Source organism: Palaemon carinicauda, chromosome 25 (genome assembly GCF_036898095.1).
Source record: "Palaemon carinicauda isolate YSFRI2023 chromosome 25, ASM3689809v2, whole genome shotgun sequence".
In the NCBI taxonomy this organism is placed as follows: Eukaryota; Metazoa; Arthropoda; class Malacostraca; order Decapoda; family Palaemonidae; genus Palaemon; species Palaemon carinicauda.
In genome coordinates this window covers 94546376-94566945 of record NC_090749.1, presented here as the reverse complement: position 1 = coordinate 94566945, position 20570 = coordinate 94546376, and positions in this window count along the sequence as shown.

Sequence of the window (20570 nt, the reverse complement as noted above, 5' to 3'; positions counted from 1 at the left end):
TCACCGATCCCTACCCAGGGAGGAGGGAGGGGGTCGATACCAGCCGGGACTGTAGAAGGAGACAAGCTCGGAGAGCTGGCCCTCGGCCTAATCTCTGGTGCTCTCCATTCCCTGAGTCCAGGCCAAGCTGCACTGGCGTAAGGGAGTCCTTGGGTGAGTAGACTCGGTCCAAGACCGTATCCTTCCCTTACTGAACAGGAATCTCTGGATCTGGGATCCCCTTCAGGTTTCTCCTGAGGGCCAGAACCTGCCAGGACGCAAGTTCCAACCCCTGGAGCTCCTCCTCCTGATGGACTGGCGGCGAGGTCTCCCATCCAAGGAGGCTCTTCCTGGGGAGACTCGTAGACATGCACCAAGGGTCCAACTGGATCCTGTCGGATCCTTGCAGAAGACTGGGCCTAGGATCCCTCCTAGGAGGAAAACAGGACCCCAGCGATGAAGGATGTAAGGCTTCGCCCCTTCCGCATGATAGGACCCTCAGGAAGAGGCGGGGATTCTCTCTATAGAGTGAAGGGGGAGAGGACCGGGTCTTCCGACCCTCCTGGGGATGGGCAATGCTCATCCGCAGAGGAGGGGAGATGAAGTCTGAGGAGGGCTCATCGCCTGCGTAAGGACTCGCGAAGGGACAGGATAGTCCTTGGGGAAGATACCATGCCAGGGATTCCTCTCACCCCTTCAGGGGGAGAGGAAGCTGCTACTGATTAGTGACCCAAGTCAAAAGGCACAGGCTCATCGCCTGCTTGAGCGCTCTGACGACGGCATCCCACCAGGGATGCCGACCAACCCTCGCACTGACAGGGAGTCCCTCTGGAGGGAAGTGGATCGTTCGATCCTCTGGGGGAGACGACACATGAGGGTTCGCCCGTAGAGAATCTGCAATGAAGGAAGAAGAGACCTTTGACCTGTCCGGAAACCTCCCCCCCTCCGGAGAGGGAGCTGCTCTGCGCTGCGCGATCGCGTCGGAGAACGGTGCGCCGATCACGCTGACGATCGTTCGAAAAGCACAGATCTGGGTAGCGCGTGAATAAAGCATGCATAGCAGTATAACCCTGCCTGCATGCCCGCGTGAGCGTGGGCGTATCGGCGTCCGCGTGAACGATCCCCGTGCTTCCGCGCGTATGAAGACCGCTGGCGCTTGCGCGTGAAAGATCGTGAGCGAGGGAAACCATCCCACTCGCGAACGATCTCGGCGAAAAAAGATCGCCGGTGCTAGCGCCATCGGCGATTGTATGTGGGAAACCATCCCACGCGCGGAAGAATAACGCTGACGATCTTCGGTGCTTACGCGAGTACGAAGATCGTCGGTGCTAGCGCGAGAGAAGACCCTAGGAGACAGTGAGCGGGAAACCATAGTGCCCGCGTGCGTATGATCTCCAACTATGTAAGACGATCGTCAGCGATTCTGGCAATGAGGCCATCCGCGCACGGTTCTCCGCATGCGATCGTCGACGGCCGTTCACCGCCGATCTTCGGATTTGGCGCTGGGCGCGCGAGCACCGACCATCTTCACAGTACGCGTAAGCGCCGAAGATCGTTCCGTTAGCGGGATGGTTTCCCGCGCGCGACCATTGGGGCTCACGCAATCATCGCACGGATCGTCCGCGATCGTCGTAGATCGTCCGCGCGCGGGCACCGAGGTTTTCCCGCTCGTGATCGCCGACTATCTTCTCTCGCGTGCGAGCGCCAACGATCTTCTCTCACGCGTGAGCGAAGATCGTTGGCGCTCGCGCGCGAGAGAAGATAGTCGGCGATCACGAGCGGGAAAACCTCGGTGCCCGCGCGCGGACGATCTACGACGATCGCAAGCGTTTCCCGCTCGCGGACGATCCGTGCGATGATTGCGTGAGTCCCAATGGTCGCGCGCGGGAAACCATCCCGCTAACGGAACGATCTTCGGCGCTTACGCGTAATGTGAAGATGGTCGGTGCTCACGCGCCCAGCGCCAAATCCGAAGATCGGCAGCGAATGGCCGTCGACGATCGCATGCGGAGAACCGTGCGCGGATGGCCTCATTGCCGTACGCGGGAAACCATCTCGCGCACAAAACGATCTTCGGAGCTTAAGCGTAATAAGAAGATTGTCGGCGCTTGTGCGCTTAGCGCCGGATCCGAAGATCGCCGGCTAACGGCCGTCGATGATCGCGTGTGGAGAACCATCCCGCGCACAGACCGATCCTCGGCGCTCACGCGCACTAAGAAAATCGTCGGAAATGGTTGAAGGATCGGCTAACTCGTAGATCAGGAACTGGGATGTGTCCCTAAAAGGGACGGCATCCCCTGAAGAAGACCAGGAGGTCTACTTCAGTGCCGACGATCAACTGAGGGACTGCTAAATACTCCGAGGAGTGGTCTCTGTGAGGTACCTTTCCCGCGAACGGGAGAGGTGGCCTTCGTAGAAGAGACTTAGAGACACCGAAGGCTGAACCGCTGGAGAGCGCCAGTGCGCTATCTCAGGAACCCCAACGATGTGTGGAAATGTGCAGGGAACGTTGGTAGCAGCCTAATAGAATACTGGAACAGGGTGTCTCTAAGGCAGTTGCAGGAACAGCAGTCGAGCGCTAGCGCGTAAGGGAACGTTGGCGCGCAGGTGATACCTGGCACTTATGGGACTTACTCAAGGTATGAGAAAGTCTCTCCTGCCCCGAAGGGAGGAGCCCGTTAGATAACGGGGGCGTGGGCGCCCAAGGCGCGTCTGCAGTCAGGAACGGATACAGCAGGCAACAGGTACACTGAGGAACAAGAGACCAAGGGTCTAACGTAGACTGAGTAGAGAGGCCCCGAGGGGCTTAGTTGCAAGACCCCAAAGGGTCAATGCAACGAGAAACTGAAGTTTCTCCGTCACTAATCACCGAAGTGTAGAAGTGACTAAAGTTACGAGAGCCCGAGGGAACTGCGTAACTAAAGTTCCGAGACCCCGAAGGGTCAGGGGAAAAGAGAAACCGAAGTTTCCCTGACACTAAACACCGAAGTGCTAGTGACTGAACAGCAAGCTGTTGACAACAGGAACAATCCTCCGAAGAGGAGTCTCTATGAGTGGCCTCTCTCGCGAATGAGAGAGGTGAGCACTTCGTAGAAGAGACTGGTGATGGACCCCGAAAGGCCGTGAGATCAGCTGACGTAAACAGGAACAATCCTCCGAAGAGGAGTCTCTGTGAGTGTCCTCTCACGCGAACGGGACGGGACACTTCGTAGAAGAGACAAAAGGAGCGATCCTCCAAGGAGGAGCCTTTAGTGTGGCCTCCCTAGCACGAGAGAGGGCCAGACTGATCCTGCAACTGCTCAGCCCCTTGAGCGTGGCTACAGAAGCGACCGCTCAGCCCCGAGAGCACAGTCGCTAGTACCATGGTCTAGCCTTGCAACTGCTCAGCCCCGAGAGCAGAGCCGCTAGTACCATGGTCTAGCATTGCAACTGCTCAGCCCATTGAGCAAGTCACAAGGGCGGCCGCTCAGCCCCAAGAGCATAACTGCCTAAGGACCAGGGAAAAGTAAAAGGGAAGTTAACTAACTACCCTGGAGGCGAACCTCCTTATCGTTCTAGGATGCAATGAAGAGCTGGCAGTAGTCACGGGGGAACTTCTAAGAGAAGGGAACGCCCCTGACGAATGCTTTGAGAGACGGCGGCGAAGTCGACTCCCCAGGAAAAACAGGACATCTCTGCTTCGAAGGCACACACAACAGGCACGAAGAAACAGCATCGTAAACTGGAAAATAAAACAGAGTAATTATTTAACAGAAATTCCCCCCGGGGGAAACTCCGAAGAGAAACCCCGAGGGAAAGAATATAGAACGAAAGAAGGTATGCGTCCCCCCTCCCCCACCCGGCATGCCCAGGTGAGGGGGGGGGACGAAAGTTGACAAAACAGAATTATAACATTATAATAATGCAACTGACTTTGAATGTTCCAAGGAACACCGACCCCCGAAGGGACGTGAGCCCTGAGCTGAAAAGTTAAAACACAATTATTATCATAAAAGTAATTGAGACAAATAAAACGAAATAGCGACTCGGTCCTGAGAAGCTATCGTAGGCGTAGTACGGAGAAAGAGCTGAACGACCTCAAGAGAAGGACCGGTCTCCACGAAGGCAACCATGGTGGCCTAGGAGTGAAAAGCCGTGATCAAGAAAAGATCGTGGTGGCCTGCAAAGCCGGCGATCACTCCGTAGACGTAAACAACACACACCGCAAAACACCGAAAGCAAAGGAAACTTACTATTTTCTATACACAAAAATATAAAATAACATCGATAATGTTTAAATATATTAAGTATAAGAAAAGATAAGTTAAAAGACAAACAATAATGGCCGTCGAGTGAGGATAGGAGCGGAGACTTCCGATCGCTATCCGAGTTAAAAGTAAAGTGGAGTATTCTCCGGCGTGTGTGAGGGGGGGGGGGGGTTAGCTACCTACCCCTCCCTACCACCCCCCCACCCCCCGCTAACTAGCGGTGGGGTAGGAAACCCTTGTTAAAACTTTTATGGCTCGTTGTTCAGCTACGCCAAAGTAATTACCCCATGTAAATAGCGTGGTTTATATTTCAGTTACGGAACAGCTAACCTATACACAGATGTGTAAATGCGTTTGTTTCTTCATTATGATCAGAGATAAATGTAAACAAAACATTGGTTGTCATTTTTTATCGTGCTTTTTGGCATGTTTAGGAAATGTATGATATAAAATTGCCTTTAATATTTGTGCCTGTTTTAGTTTAGGGTACTGTAGTACATGCATTAAGTGTTCTGTACATTAAAGAGTAGTTTGTTAACAGTGCTACGTAAAGGGAAGGTTTTAAAAGTCTGAATATACATGTTAAATAAATACGTAAATATGGTGTCCCTACTTCGTGGATTTTCAGCTATCGCGGTTGGGTTTGGAACCTATCTACCACGATAAACGAGGGTTCACTGTAGTGACAAAGTTACGAGAGCCCGAAGGATCTGCGTAACTAAAGTTACGAGACCCCAAAGGGTCAGAGAAACGAGAAACCGAAGTTCCCCTGTCACTAAACACCGAAGTGTTAGTTTATTGAACAGAAATCTGTTTTAACAAGAACAATCCTCCGAAGAGGAGTCTCTATGAGTGGCCTCTCTCGCGAACGAGAGAGATGAACACTTCGTAGAAGAGACTGGTGATGGTGCCCCCAAGGGGCGTAGGATCAGCTGATGTAAACAGGAACAATCCTCCAGAGAGGAGTCTCTATGAATGTCGCTCTCACGCCAACGGGAGGAGACACTTCGTAGAAGAGACCATAAGGAGCAATCCTCCGAAGAGGAGCCCTTAGAGCGGCCTCCCTCGCGAACGAGAGAGGTCACAAGACTGATTCTGCAGCTGCTCAGCCCCTTGAGCATAGCTACAGAAGTGACCGCTCAGCCCCGAGAGCATAGTCGCTAGTACCATGGTCCGGCCTTGCAACCGCTCAGCCCCTTGAGCAAGTTACAAGGGCGGTCGGTCAGCCCCAAGAGCATAACCGCCTAAGGACCAGGAAAAAGGGTAAGATGGGAAGTTAACTAACTACCCTAGGAGGCGAACCTCCTTATCGTTCTAGGATGCACTGAAGAGCTGACAGTAGTCACGGGGGAACTTCTAAGAGAAGGGAACGCCCATAACGATGTCCTAGAGAGACGGCAGACACATGGTGGACTAGGAGTGAACGGCTGTGACCAAGAAGAGAATCGTGGTGGCCTAGCGCTAAGCCGGCGATCACTCTCGTAGACATACACTACACACACCGCACAAACACTGAAAAGGAAACTTACTATATTCTATACACAAGAATATATATAAACATCAATAATGTTTAAATGTATTAAATATAAGAAAAAGTAAGCTAAAAGACAAAACATTAATGGCCGTCAAGCGAGAATGGGAGCGGAGACATCCGCTCGCCATCCGAGCCAAAAGTAAAGTGGAGGGGTAGTAAACCCTCGTTAAGATTCTTATGGCATTCAGCTACGCCGAAGTAATTACCCCATGTAAATAGCGTGGTTTGTATTTCAGTTACGGAACAAACAAATATTAATGGCAGTCCGAAATAGGCGAGGAGGAAAAGCAGCAACAACCGCTCACCTTCCAAGCCAAAAGTCAAGTGAAGCACAGTCACAGGTGTGTGAATGAGAGGGGCAGTTAGCTACACCCCTAACCCCCGCTAACTAGCGGGATGGGTAGTTAACCCTCGCTAAATTTTAATCGCTCGTCCTTTCAGATTCTTCGAAAGTAATACCCCTATAAATAGCGTAGATTTGCACTCGTTACGGAACAATTACCATTCTAATTCTGTTTTTTATTTCTCCCAGAGTCTACACAAACCTGAGTACGTCTGCAGCAATGTTGTAAGGGCCATTGATTCTTTAATGAGATATATAGTGCATGTGAGTCTGCACAGTAGCCGCGTTCCCTTTTCTGTCAAAGACTCTTTACTCTCGATCTTCGTCTCAGATCTGAAAGGGATGGTTGAGGTGGTAAAGGACACAGCAATGCATAGCTAGAGATAAATGACAAATTTGGAATAATTTCCTATTTTCCCAACCACACAAACCATTTGTCTATACTATGGTTATATTGGTCTGGCTTAGCTGGAAAAAAAACCAAAAACATTTTACCTGAGGTTATGGCTCGTTTTCCAGCTGAGCTAGAATGATATACCCATAGTAAAGATCAATATGCATTTGTAGGAGCAAATAAATTTTGAAGCTACTTTATGTCTCAAATTTCAAGAGTAATCATATTTTTTTCCAAACTACCATACAAACCTGAGTCTCTTAATAGGAGTACAGAATGATTCCAATGAAGCCGGAAGAGCCGTTGAAATTTAACGAGCCGGGTTCCTTCTCGGAACAGCATCGTCTCTCTCGCTCGTACTGTACGTGCGGAGTGATCGATAGCAATCTCACGAGACTGCGACAGAATGGTCTTATTGAACTTGTGACGACTCTTCTTTGGGGTAGAAGACATAGCATCAAAAGGGTCAGCAGTGGAGGATGAGGTTGAAGGGTTCAAGAAGAAAACAAAGAGATAAAAATGGAAGAGAAACGCGTACGCTTCTTCTCGTTATCAGTCTTCAAAGTTGAGATCTTGGGAGATGGCAAGAGCAATTCTCCTCAACAGCAGACGAAATCACGTCGGCGGATGTCACGTCCTCTGGCGCCTCCACAGATGGAACATCAGTGATGCCCAAGGAAGGCCAAAACTTCCATAGGGTAAGTGCTCCCAGATGTCAGTCAGTACAGCAGAATGAAGACTTCAAAAGAAATTTAAAGGAGTACAGAATTCCTTTGCTGGAAAAGGTGATTCTTCAATTTTTCATGAAGCATTCTCCTAGCACAAGCCTGGGTTCTATCTTCCCCCCCCCAAACGAATTCCTCCCGAGAACCTAGGCCGAGAGGAATCCGAAGGAAACACTATAGGTCACGAAGGCAAGAGAAGGGACCTACTGAAGAGTTATTTTGGCATAAGCTTGGACGTTATCACGTCAAAAGCTGACGAATCTCTTAGTTTTCTTTCTATTCTTCTTATAAAACTCTACCCTCAGAACAAGTAGCCAGGAATGCTAACAGATAAGCCTGCATCAAAAAATCACAAATTTTAAAAGGATCATCCATGTATTGACGACAATCTTTTGGTAACTGTAATATGGGCGAGTAAACCCCAATACGTCACGTGGCACTCATCTTCATATTGATGATTGTTACAGCGAGAGACCTTCGTGAGTACTAGGATTATGTCAGACGAAGGGGACTTTGGGTCCCAATCAGAGGCCAATTCCGATCTTTTGGCGATCTCTCTTGTTTCACTTCTTGCTCCTCCCTGTCCAGGGAAGATGTATGATCATGATGTCTTCGTAGTAACTTAGTGTCCTATCCACTGATGCAACAGGTCCATTTATATTCCATGTTCTTGTAGGAGGGGAATAAGGAGGAGCCTCTGGGGAAGAGAAACTTGGACCTGGGACTGATGGAAGAGTTGAAGGAGGATGTGGAGAAAGAGGGGGAGCCAGGAGACTTGCCAACTCTTTGTCATCCAGAAGAGCATATTTTTGCCACTTCTAGAAGTTCTCTAATGATGGAATTTTACTCCATACAAAGGAAGACCACAACTCCTTTGCCAACTTGTCATTGACCTTCGACAATGAATCTTCCATTCCTTGAATATCTTCTTGTGTTCGCTTCGACGTGTGTGAAGTGTGCGAAGCCGAAGGCAATGTATCAAATTCCGATGAGCCAGAATGCTTCTCTTTTATTGCCGTCTTCATTTTTCTTTAACCATGCTGTACTCGAACCATTGTTTGGTAGCCCAAGTCCAGCATTCAGGACACGCGAAGACCTGAGTACTGTACTTAAAGATCGTGCGAAGATCCACATGATGTTCGCTCGTGAAATTATTGCACGTCCTTTCCTCAATTCCAGGACAAAGCCGAATCTAGGGCCGCTCTTGGTCTAAAAGGATCACTTCAGCATGATCAGAGAACAACAAAAGTTAGTTATGCGATGCCAACCAAAATGGGACCGAGGAGTTAACAACATCCCAGAGGCATGCAGAGCAAAATCACCACCATTGGGCTCTAACGCCCGCTACATTAATCAAAACAATTGTTTTTACAGTTGGACGCTGCGAAAGCTGGACTTTCTCATTGTTAAAGTATAGGGGAAGTAATGTGTATCTACCTAACAATACAAACCTTGATCTCTTTATAGGGAATATACTTTAAGCAAAGCTGGGAACTACCCATAAGACTTTTAGAGAGGTATATCTACCCCACTGCTAGTTAGTGGGGGGGGGATTTGAGTAGTATGAGTTACCCTGCTCACACTACAATGAATAAGGGTTTGTGTGAAAAAAATTGATTTTGAGCGAAGCGAAAAATCTATTTTTGGGTGAGGTAGCCATGTCGTCGTGATGGAAGTTCCTTCATTAGTAGCTTCCTAGGTATATTTGACTACAGTGATATATCCCAGAGAATTTACCAAAGGTATCCAGAATTCTAACTCCTGGAGCGAATATCCCTTAAAATTTTAAAAAGGGATATCGCGTAATATCAGAGGACGTATTCTTGACACGTCTCATAGCTATCTACACCCCTAATAGCGCTTTCGCTTCGAGGGGAAAAGTGGCAAGAATAAAGGAGAGTCGTTAAAGAGGCGACGCTCCTACCGTACTGTAAATAGTGCGCCAAATCGCCACCACGCGGCGCCATCAAGCCATTCTTTGTAGCTTTGTAGGTGTTGCAGATACAGTACCATAGGCAGGGATTCATTATCCTTTTGTCAAAAAGAGGGTGGGTCCATCAGGACGACATGGCCACCTCACCCAAAAATAGATTTTTCGCTTCACTCAAAATCCGTTTTTTGGGCTCAGGCCAAGTCGTCGTGATGGAAATTTACCAGAGCATTAATGTATCTGTGGATTTTCGATAGTGCCATTTATCTCGAGATAATTTTTTCCTTTCGGTCTTCTAGACCTAGAGACACTTGATGTTACCGTTATACATCAATCAGCTGAGTCTGGGCAGACTCAAGGAAAAAACCCGAGGATTGTGAGTTCAAGGAAACAATCTAGCAAACAGTTTGTATATTAGTGTCATCATATACGTAAAGCATAGTTAGTACTTGGATGGTATTGATCTGTGCAGGTTACTGGTACCTCCTGGGTCTGTTGTTAAAGAGACAGACAGGTTTATATACGTGTAGGAAACCTTAAACAGTAAAATGAACAGTCTAGTACAATAAGTTCTTACCTGTTTGCTTGGAACAATAGTAATCTTAGTTCCCAATATTTTCTTAAATATCAAAAGAATCAAGGATGCTCTGACTTATTCTTAAATTAGAATGTTTGAGGCGAAAGAGACGCAAAGATTCCTTCTATTGTTTATTACAATAAAATTAGAAATCATAGTTGTATTCAATTACATATTACACTGAACAATTCTACATAAAAGCATAAACAGTAATAACAGAAATAAAAAAGTTTCACCTGAAAAGGAAACACCAGCCACTCTATGGGAAATATAAAAATTTCACTATGTATTCTGTTGTTACTAGGAACACTGTGCATATAGGTATGCCTGGCACTTGTGTCAGTCTGTTATGCTTAAAGTCACCCGTGTGAATAGAACAGTCTATAGTGTCATCACTAAACACAATACTCAACATGATATGCCTTGAGAGTCTATCATGTACACCCTTCACTAAAAGTCCCAAATAGTGCACTGTTCTTCGCAGTAATCAAGCGGCAGGTTTTATTACACTGCCTGCCGCCACCACATGAAATTTTATTTCTTGTAATTGCTTCGCGTAGTGTTTGAAGAAAACTCTGGACGACTTCCATCCAGTATAAGCACGAAGGCTTTCAAACGACATCGTCTGAAAGAAATTCAGAGACGAGGTAACTTTTCTCGAATCATGACCTGCGGGTGTACTGTCTGAATTGAATTGAATTGAAAATAGGAATTAGGCATTAAGCCAAGCACTGGGGCATCAAAGGCCATTCAGCGCTATATAACGAAAATCATTCAATCATATCTGTACACTCACACCATTTAGTATCATTTTAACCTTTATACAAATCGTAACACTTTCATACAATAACATCTAGATGTGAAATAAATAGGGATTAAAAGGGTAAAATAAATAAATAAATTAATAAAATCAATTATAGCTCGTAATATAACCCAATACTTTGTATAAATTTTCTCAAGTTCAGGGTATTACAGTTTTCCCCCAGTATATCTCTTAAAGGTTTGTCCTGGAGTAAATGTGTCCTCCTCTGAAGATTAAAAACAGGACAATCGACTAAAATATGTTTAACATCCATTGTCACTTGACAGGTATTACAAAGAGGGGCCTGTCTCCCTTCCCTCTCTTCATTAAATAATTGTGCGTTGCATGTGTATGGCCAATACGCAGCCTAGTTAAAATAATGGTATCCCTTCTACTTGTAGAATTACAAGATGACCATTTATCCACCCATGGGTGGATTTGTTTCAATTTTGTATTGGTGGTCAGTTCAGACCATCGAGCTTGCCACTTATTTTTACAGTAAAGATGAATCTCACTTTTAAGATCTTTGTAAGGAATACTCAAGGGGGATGGATTACTTAGCCCTGAAGCTTCCTTTGCTGCCTTATCTACTTGTTCATTTCCATCCACCCCAACATGGGCAGGGACCCAACAGAAGTGAACACTGATACTCTTCCTGGACTGCAAAAGTACAAACCAGTCCTGCACCTCTTGTACTAGATGATGGCCTGGCATAATTTGTTTTAATGAGAGTAAAACACTATTGGAATCCATAGAAATTGTATAAAAACTATTCTGGTTGCCATTTTTAAAAATGTGTTGGACTGCGAGAATTATTGCGTACAGCTCAGCAGTAAGAATCAAACAAGAGGATGGGAGTTTCCTTCTAATAACAATATCCCCCACCACAGCTGCACTTCCAACTCCTGCAGCCGATTTGGAGCCATCTGTAAAAACATGTTTCCCATGATGTTTTGCAGCATGATTTAAAAACTCGCTTTTCATTACCCTACTAGGTAAGGTATTTTTCCCTCCTGCCATAAAACATACTTTAACAGGTGGACTACACCAAGGAGGAGACTTGGGATATCCTACCTCTGCTATCTGTGCTGTTAACAAGCCTACTTCTCTAGCATCATTTTTCAGCTGTACTTCCAAAGGGTTAGGTACTTTAGATCTGTTAGGAGCCCGATCTAAAGGCGCCCTAACATATTTACAGTTAGGATTGTTTCTCACAGCAAGGGACCTAGCTAAAAACCTCAAACTCAAATCCTCTCTGCGAATGGAAAGGGGAGGTATGCCAGAATTAACATAGAGACTGTCAATGGGAGATGTTTTGTAAGCACCTGTGCAGATGCAAAGCCCAACATTGTGAACAATATCAAGTTTTCCAAGTAAAGTTTTTGTAGCTGACCCATATATTTGGCATGCATAGTCTAACTTGCTCAGACACAAAGATGTATAAATTCTAAGCAAAGTTGTTCTATCGGCACCCCAATCAAAATGCGATACCACTTTCAGAATGTTCAGTGACTTCTTAACCCTGATAGATAGGTCATTTATATGGGGACCAAATGCCATTTTCTTGTCGAAAATTACTCCAAGAAACTTGACACTATCCTCATATGGCAAAATACAATCATTTAAGAAAAGGGTGGGGATCTCTTCCCTTTTACGAGTACGAGTAAAGCGAATGGCTTTGGTCTTCTGAGGAGAAAACATGAATCCACGAGAATTTGCCCATGCGGAAGCAGCATTTATTGCAATTTGAAGATTTTGGCATGCTTGTAGTGCAGATGATCCACTACAATAAATTGCAAAGTCATCGACAAATAGTGATCCTTGTATGCCAGGAGGTATGTGACTAATGAGACTATTAATAGCAAAAGCAAACAAGGTCACACTCAATACGCTGCCTTGGGGGACACCTTATTCTTGCATGTAGGATGAAGATAGTTCTGACCCTACTCTCACTTTAATTGAGCGGTTTGATAGAACTTCAATAAAAGAGAACATATGTCCTCCTATACCCCATGAGGCCAATTGCTTTAAAATACCACCCCTCCAGGTGGTGTCATATGCCTTTCCGAGGTCAAAAAAGACACCCACCACCTGGTTTTGGTTAGAAAAAGCATTTGAAATTTCCCTTGATAACATCAGCAAAGGGTCTAGAGTACTTCAGTTCTTCCTAAAACCAAACTGCCTGTTAGATAACAGATTTTTTGATTCTAGATACCACACAAGTCTGTTGTTGATCATTCTCTCAAATAGTTTGCATATGCAACTGGTCAAGGATATGGGCCTATAACTAGATGGCAGTTCTGGGTCTTTACCAGACTTGTGGCCTGGAATTACAATTGACGTATGCCAGGAATCAGGAGATGTATGGGAAGCCCATAGACCATTAAAGGTTTCTAATAAAAATTCCTTGGTATCCACTGGAAGATGTGATATCATTTCATACCGGATGCCATCCTCACCTGGGGCAGTTAAAGAAGAGCTAGAGATAGCATTTTGCATCTCCTCCATACTAAAAGGCAGGTTAAAAGCTTCAGTATTTGAAGAAGCAGGAAGAACAACAGACGTTGATGCTCTAATTTGTTGAAATGCTGGGGAATACTTGTCAGCACTTGATACATGGGAAAAGTGCTTAGCAAGAACCTCTGCTACATCCTTGGGGTCAGATATATATCTATTATTTTCCCTTAATATTGGTAGAGGCTTAGGGACGAATTTACCTTGAAGTTTTCTAATCTTGTCCCATATTTCCTTTGAAGGAGTTTTGGTATTAATATTAGATATATATTTCTTCCAAGATGCTCTCTTTGCTTTTTTAAAAGTTCTTTTTTTTTGGCACAGGCTCTGAGGTACGCTATTCTATCTGCTACATAGTTTGTTCTTAAGTATCTTCTGAAGCAAGTTCGGGTCACTTTTCTTGCGTTGGCACATTCATTACTCCACCAAGGAACTACAGAGCGATGAGGTAAACCGCATGTTTTAGGTATAATCTTGCTAGCATTATCATCAATAATATTTTCAAGATGTTGATAGGCATGCACTGGAGATGTAAATTCATCATACTCTTTATCAGTGTGTGAACAGTTTTCATAAGCTGCCCAGTCTGCCTCATCTATCTTCCATTTTGGTGGACACTGAGAAGGAAGATTATGGACATAATTTAACATTATTGGCCAATGGTCACTGCCATGTAGGTGTTCATTTACTGACCAAAGGTAGTCCAATCGAATGGATGAGGAATAGATTGACAAATCAATGGCTGATGTAGAGTTGTGGAATACATCATACCTAGTTGGAGAACCATCATTCATTAGTATTACATCATTGTTGTCGATTAATTCTTCAACAAGATTACCCCATCTATCGCACACATTTCCACCCCATAAAGTATGCTTTGCATTAAAATCACCCATTAAAATAAAAGGGGCAGGAAGCTGATTGATCAGGTCTTGGAGGTCAGAAAGTCTAAGCCTTCTTGGATTACCAGCATGATCTAAGAGGAAAAGTTCTAAGGATGGTTCAATATATAGCGAGCATAAAGTAATTTTTTTCCCGATATGAGTTCTAACTGCACATGCCTGTAGTGGTGTATTGAGTAGGATTGTTTCAAATTTTACAGATTTGTGAATAATAAAACCTGTACCACCTTGACCTCTTGCAGCTTGCAAAGGAGGGGATCTACAAAAATAATTGAGTCCAGGATTGAATGGTTTGTCACTGATCTTGGTTTCCTGTAGACAAATTACCTTCGTGTCTGAGTCCCTGGTTAAAGTTTTTATTTGCTCAATGCTAGTACTTAGACCTCTGCAATTCCACTGGATGATAGACATTATCTTTTGTTATTATTTTTCTTTGTCTCATTTGTCTTTTGGGACTTTTCAGATGCAGACATGTAAGGCCTGGAGATGGAAGGCTTTACTAGGCCACCACTCTTCTTTTCTTTCTTTCTAGGATCTTTATAAGAGTCAACCTTAGGATCATGAGCAGTAGGGCACTTACCTGACTTAGATGAAGGTGAGGATGATGGGGACCTTTTCCTCTTTGGAAGATCTTGTTTTCCAATCTCCATCAAATCAGGTAGAGATTCTGTCTGAGACAATACATTTAAGGTGGTGAAAGCCACATTGGCTTCCTTGGAGGATTGTGCTAGAACTTCAACAGTTCGAGCACTTAACCCAGAAGGCTGGGCTACTACCTCTAGGGGAGATGCTCCTAGCAGTGACAATACTTTTGGTGTGTTGGAAACCATATTGACCTCTTTGGAGGTTTGTGCTCTGGCTTTTATAAGCTGAGCACTTGACCCAGATGGCTGGGCTACTACCACTAAGGGAGATGCACCTGACGGGCCAGGTGCTGCCACTGGTCCCCCTGTGGTAGTAAGGGGTAGTGGATTATAATCTTTTGGTGGCATCTCAACCACGCGAGCAAAATTAAGTTGCCGATTGAGTAAATGCTTTGCATAACCTACACTTATATGTTCAGCATTTGCTTTCAAGATTGCAGCTTCTTCTTTCTTGTATTCTCTACATCTTTTATCATTTATGATGATCTTTACAGTTTGCACAGGTTGTATCTCTGTTGCATTGGCCATGTTCTAACAAAGAACAGTTAATACAGATCTTCGTATTATTGTAGTACCGGGAAGGGTGACCGTACTTGAAACAATTAAAGCATTGTAAAGGCCTAGGTTTATATTCTCGAACACGTACTCGTTCATTCTCAATAATTATATGATCTGGTATAACAGGGGTTTCAAATGTTAAAACTACCATGCTTGTTTGAGGGATCTTACTTACTTTCCCAACATTAGCAGGGCACATGTCCAGAATTTCTGGTTCTGAAAATTCATATAGATCTTTATCAAAAACTACTCCTTTACCATAGCTGAAGCTCATATGTGGTTTAATATCCTTAATAGGATCAATTTCTGCAATCTTCATGCCACAAAGCATGTGAGCTTGAGTATCTGATTTTGCATTAATCAAAACAGATTGCTTACCGTATCTACTAATATCCTTACTTTTAATTAAACCAACTTTTTTTGTATAAATTTACTAATCTTATAATAGTTATAATTATCTATCTTCCCAGATGCAATTATCCATGTTGGGGGCTTAGGGGTTTTTACTTCTGGAAGTCTATGCTCTATTTCTTTTTCCATCCATTCTTCTGGTTTATATACCTCTAGGTGTCTTGGTGCTTTATCACATAGACCCCCAGAAATCAAACAATTGTCAATTTTTATGCTCTCTAAATTTCTATTTGCTTCTAAAGCAATCTCAAAACTTGAAAATGATACCCAAGCTTCCCAAAAGCCTTTAATACAATTAAGCTCCATTAAAATTTCTTTGATTGCCCCAAATCTACAGAAGGCTTCATGAATTATGTCATAGCTACAACCAATTGGTATGTTTTTTAAGTGGAGAATTTTCAGATTTTTTGTTGGATCTGGTAATGAGCCAGAACCAGAGAGTAAAGTATTACGGTTATTACAAGAATCATTTTCCACCAGTGACGATAAATTGTCTTTAACAACACTGGTCAGAGAAGTATTGTTGGAGGAATCCTTTTTATTGCCGAGGTTGTCAACAGAGCTTTCCCTATTTAAACAAGCAGAAGTCGTCAACGGTGTCTGGGGTTTGCCATTTGATCCAGGGGTACAGGGAATATTAAGTTTACTCATTATTTTTTGGGGGGGAGGGAAGGGGTCATAATAACAATGAATAAAAAACAATGGAAAAAAATAAAGTTTAAGGGAGAGAAAAAATTAAGACTGTCTGAAATTCCAAAGAAGACACCGTTAGCCTTTCCTGGAATTAATTTCTCCACCAATGACACCTGTGAAAGCTGCTTACCAAATGTCCACTCCCTACCCTACCACAAAGGGATGGTACCACTATGATTAGAGTGGCTCAAGTGTATGCCAAACCCGCTTGATGGGACTGAGAGCATTTCAAGAATACAATAATCCCAAATCTAATCATAGTGGCAGGCAAACTGGACAGAATGCTGAGAGTCCTATCTCTATGAAATCGCCAACCCCTGGAATCCGAAGGCCAAATTTTCTACGAGATAGTTCCGGGTCTCAGTATGGGAATACTGACACTCCTAGGTGTCCAAACATTTTCGGGCAGTTGGCAAGACCACCACAGCTCCCACAATAGATTTTGAAATAAAAACCGATCATGGATACAATGTCCCCTCTAAAAAACCTGGACAGTGAAATGGGTAAGAGAGTTTTGACAGCAAGGTTGGAGACAGCTGATCATTATGAAGGAGGAATAAGCAATAAGAAGTAATAGAAAAAGAATGAGAGAAATTTAGAGTCAAACTGAGGAAAAGAAATTCCCCAGTTCGAGAGCCCTCTTGCCCGTCACAAGCCTTCAGCACGGGAATGATATGCCGTGCTGAAGCCCAATGACTTCATCAAGGCATTCTCTCGTTAAGAGGGGGGTGTACTGTCTGGATCCGCTCTGCGTATAAAATAGGTGATTTTCGCCCTTAACTGTTTCAAGGATAACGTTGAACCGGAAGTCTCTCCCCTGAAAAGCTGACCTCCCTTAAAGTCTGAAGTTCTACGAAGATAGACCTTTAGGCATTCCACTGGGCAGAGGGATGCTTCTTCCTTCAGAGGGCAGATTCTGCAGGGACCCCATCTCTTAGTGGGCAGCTCGTTCTTGGCGAGAAACGTCGGGTCCGGAAAGAGGTTCAGTTCTCCGCTGTCTGTGAACTGAATGTGGCCATCATCCCTCGAGAGGGCCACTATTTCGCTAACTCTGGCTCCTGAGGCTAGTGCAAATAAGAATATCACCTTTTCAGTCAAGTCTTTCAGTGAGCAATCCTCATTGTTCAGAGTTGATGCTAAGTGAAGAACCCTATCCAAAGACCATGAAATGGGCTTTGGAGGAGCTGCGGGCCGAAGTTTAGCGCAGGCTTTAGGAATCTTGTTGAAGATCCCATTGGAAAAGTCTACCTGGAAGGCGTAAAGCAATGGTCTGGCTAGGCCAGATTTACATGTAGTAATCGTATTGGCTGCTAAACCTTGTTCATGAAGATGGATGAAGAAGGACAAACAGAAATCCGTAGAAATCTCCTTAGGTTTCTTCCCCTTGATAAAGGCCACCAATTTCTTCCAGGAAGACTCATATTGTCTTCTTTGTTGACTTTGACTTGTATTCTTCTAAGAAATTAATACTGTCCTTAGAAATCCCAAACCGTTTCTTGACCGCTAAGGCGAGAAAATCATGAGATGAAGGTTCTGGGTTTTCACTGATGAAGCTGAGACAGTCAATTTCTGCACTTGCTGAGTCAGAACTGGGTCAGGCAACGGGATCAGCTTCAGGCGTAGTTCCGATACTAGAGGGAACCAGATGCTGTTGGGCCACTTGTGGGCCACTATTGCTGCTGTCCCTCGAAAGGATCTCAGTTTGTTGAGGACTTTCAGCAGAAGGTTGTTTGGAGGGAATAGGTAGATCTTGGACCATCTGTTCCAATCTATGGACATTGCATCCATTGCTTCCACTAGAGGATCCTCGTACGGGGCTACGTACCAGGGTAGCTTCTTGTTGTCGCTCGTTGCGAAGAGGTCTATCTGCAGTCCTGGGACTTTGCGTAATATGAAAGAGAATGATCTTGCGTCTAGGGACCATTCTGACTCTATCGGGTTGATCCTGGATAGAGCGTCCGCTGTCACATTGCGGAACCCTTGAAGGTGGACTGCTGACAAGTGCCATCTCTTCTTCTCCGCTAGACGGTGGATGGCCAGTATCACTTGGTTTATGAGGCGATCTCGAGCCCTGTCGGTTTAGGCATCTCATTATGACTTCGCTGTCTAGAACCAGACGGATGTGGATTGAGCAGCGGAGTTTCAGTTTCTTCAGAGAGAGAAAAACTGCCATGGCTTCCAGAAAATTGATGTGGAAGGTTTTGAAGAGGGGAGACCAGGTTCCTTGGACTTTCCGATGATGAGAGTGATCTCCCCACCCTTCTTTTGAGGCATCCGTGTGAACGGTGACTGACGGTGGAGGTGGTTGCAAGGGTACCTTGTTCTTTAGGTTCTTGGCCTCCGACCATGGCTTGAGTAGTGATCGCAGACAATTTGGTATCGGTCTTTGTAGATCTCTTCGAGCGTTTGATGCATATTTTCTCCAAACTCCTGATGCATCTTTTAATTATGCTCTCAATACTGGATCTGTCACTGAGGCGAATTGGAGGGACCCCAACACTCTCTCCTGTTCCCTTCTTGATATCCTGGTGGATTGAAGGAGTCTTTTGACAGATCCTGCTATCTCTTTCCTCTTCTTTGACGGAATGGAAAGGCAGTGTGACTGCAAGTCCCAGTGGACGCCCAGCCACTGAAACTTTTGAGCTGGAGATAGTCTAGATTTTTCCAAGTTGATCTTGAATCCCAAGTGTTCCAGGAACCAGATCACTTCCTTGGAGGCTTGCGTGCACTCTTCCACAGATGCTGCCTACACCAGCCAGTCATCCAGGTAAGCTACCACCTGGATTCTCTTTAGGCGTAGTTGATGAATGACTGCATTCGCAAGCTTGGTGAATACCCTTGGAGCTATGTTCAGACTGAAGGGCAGGGCTCTGAAAATGTACTTTCTTTTTTGTAGTTTGAATCCTAGGTAGGAGGAAACTTGACGGCTGATTGGAACGTGCCAGTACGCATCCGTCATGTCTATGGAGACTGTGTATGTCAGTTGGGGCAAAAGGGTCCTTATGTGTTGAGGCGTCAGCATTTTGAACTTGTAGTTCACTATGAACTTGAGTGGTGATAAGTACAGAATGACTCTGAGCTTTTCCGAGTCCTTCTTCGGAACACAAAATAGCCTTCTTTAGAATCTGATGGACTTAGCCTTCCTTATAACTCTTTTGTTCAAGAGTTTCTGAACATATTCTTCCAGTATGGGGGTTGAGTGTTGAGGGAAGTTTGGTGGAGTTGAGCTCCAACTCCATCCTACCGTTCTTGATTAGGCTGTGGGCCCAGGGATCGAAGGTCCAACGATCCCGGAAGAGGAAAAGTCTCCCTCCTACTGGTAGCATCTCACTTTGAGTGCTGGTTGGAGGATTTACCTCCTTGGCCACGTCCACCTTTGTTGCCCCTACCTCTGAAGGGGCGTCTAGAGGATCCTCGAAAGGAGGCTCGAGACTTAAGCCCGAAGGTTGTTGACTGCCTTTCAAAAACTGGAGTGAACACAGGCGATTGATTGGGTCGCCAGCTTTTGGGGCACCAGTTGGAAGGTGGTGGGTGGTTGTTCCACCGTCTGGGGCACCGTGGCCATGGGAAGCCGTTGCTGTTGTTTCGGTTGAGAGGGCACTCTTGGTCGTTTCGACTTATTCTTCAGCTGGGGACCCTCGTCAGCTGAAGATTTTCTTTTAGAGGACAAGCCCCATTTGGAGAAGAGATTTCTGTTCTCTGTTGCGGCTTTGTCCACGACCTCTTTGACCACTTCGCTTGGGAAGAGGTCTTTTCCCCAGATGTTGGAAGCTATCAGCTTCCTTGGTTCGTGTCTCACCGCAGCCGAGGCGAACATGAACTCTCTGCAAGCCCTTCGGGCTTTAATAAAGTTATACAGGTCCTTGGTGACTGTCGCCAAATGAGATTTGGCGAAGACCATGTACATGTCTGGGGTATCCGGGATGCTTGCCATAGTCTCTAGGCCAGTCTGCAGAGACATGGAAGCAGCAAGACGTTCTTTTGTCTCCTGTTCCCTGCGCAGGAGAAAGTCTGACAACTTCGGGAGGTCTTCGCCGAACTGTCGTCCGGCAATATTTGCCTCCGGCTTCCCGACTGTGAAGGTGTTGTGGACATCCTTCCAGTCTGCATCGTCTGATGGAAAGACGAGGGAGAAGGGTCTACACTCTTCCAGTGTAGGGCAAGGTTTCCCTGCCTCAACTGCCTTTAAGGCTGCCTTAAGCCCTTTGTCCATAAAGGGAAAGGCACGTTTGGGGTCAGCAATGAAGGACGGGTGCTTCTTGCTGAGAGCCGGCACCTTGGAGCTAGTAAAGGCCCTCTCCTTCAAGGGGGTTCTAT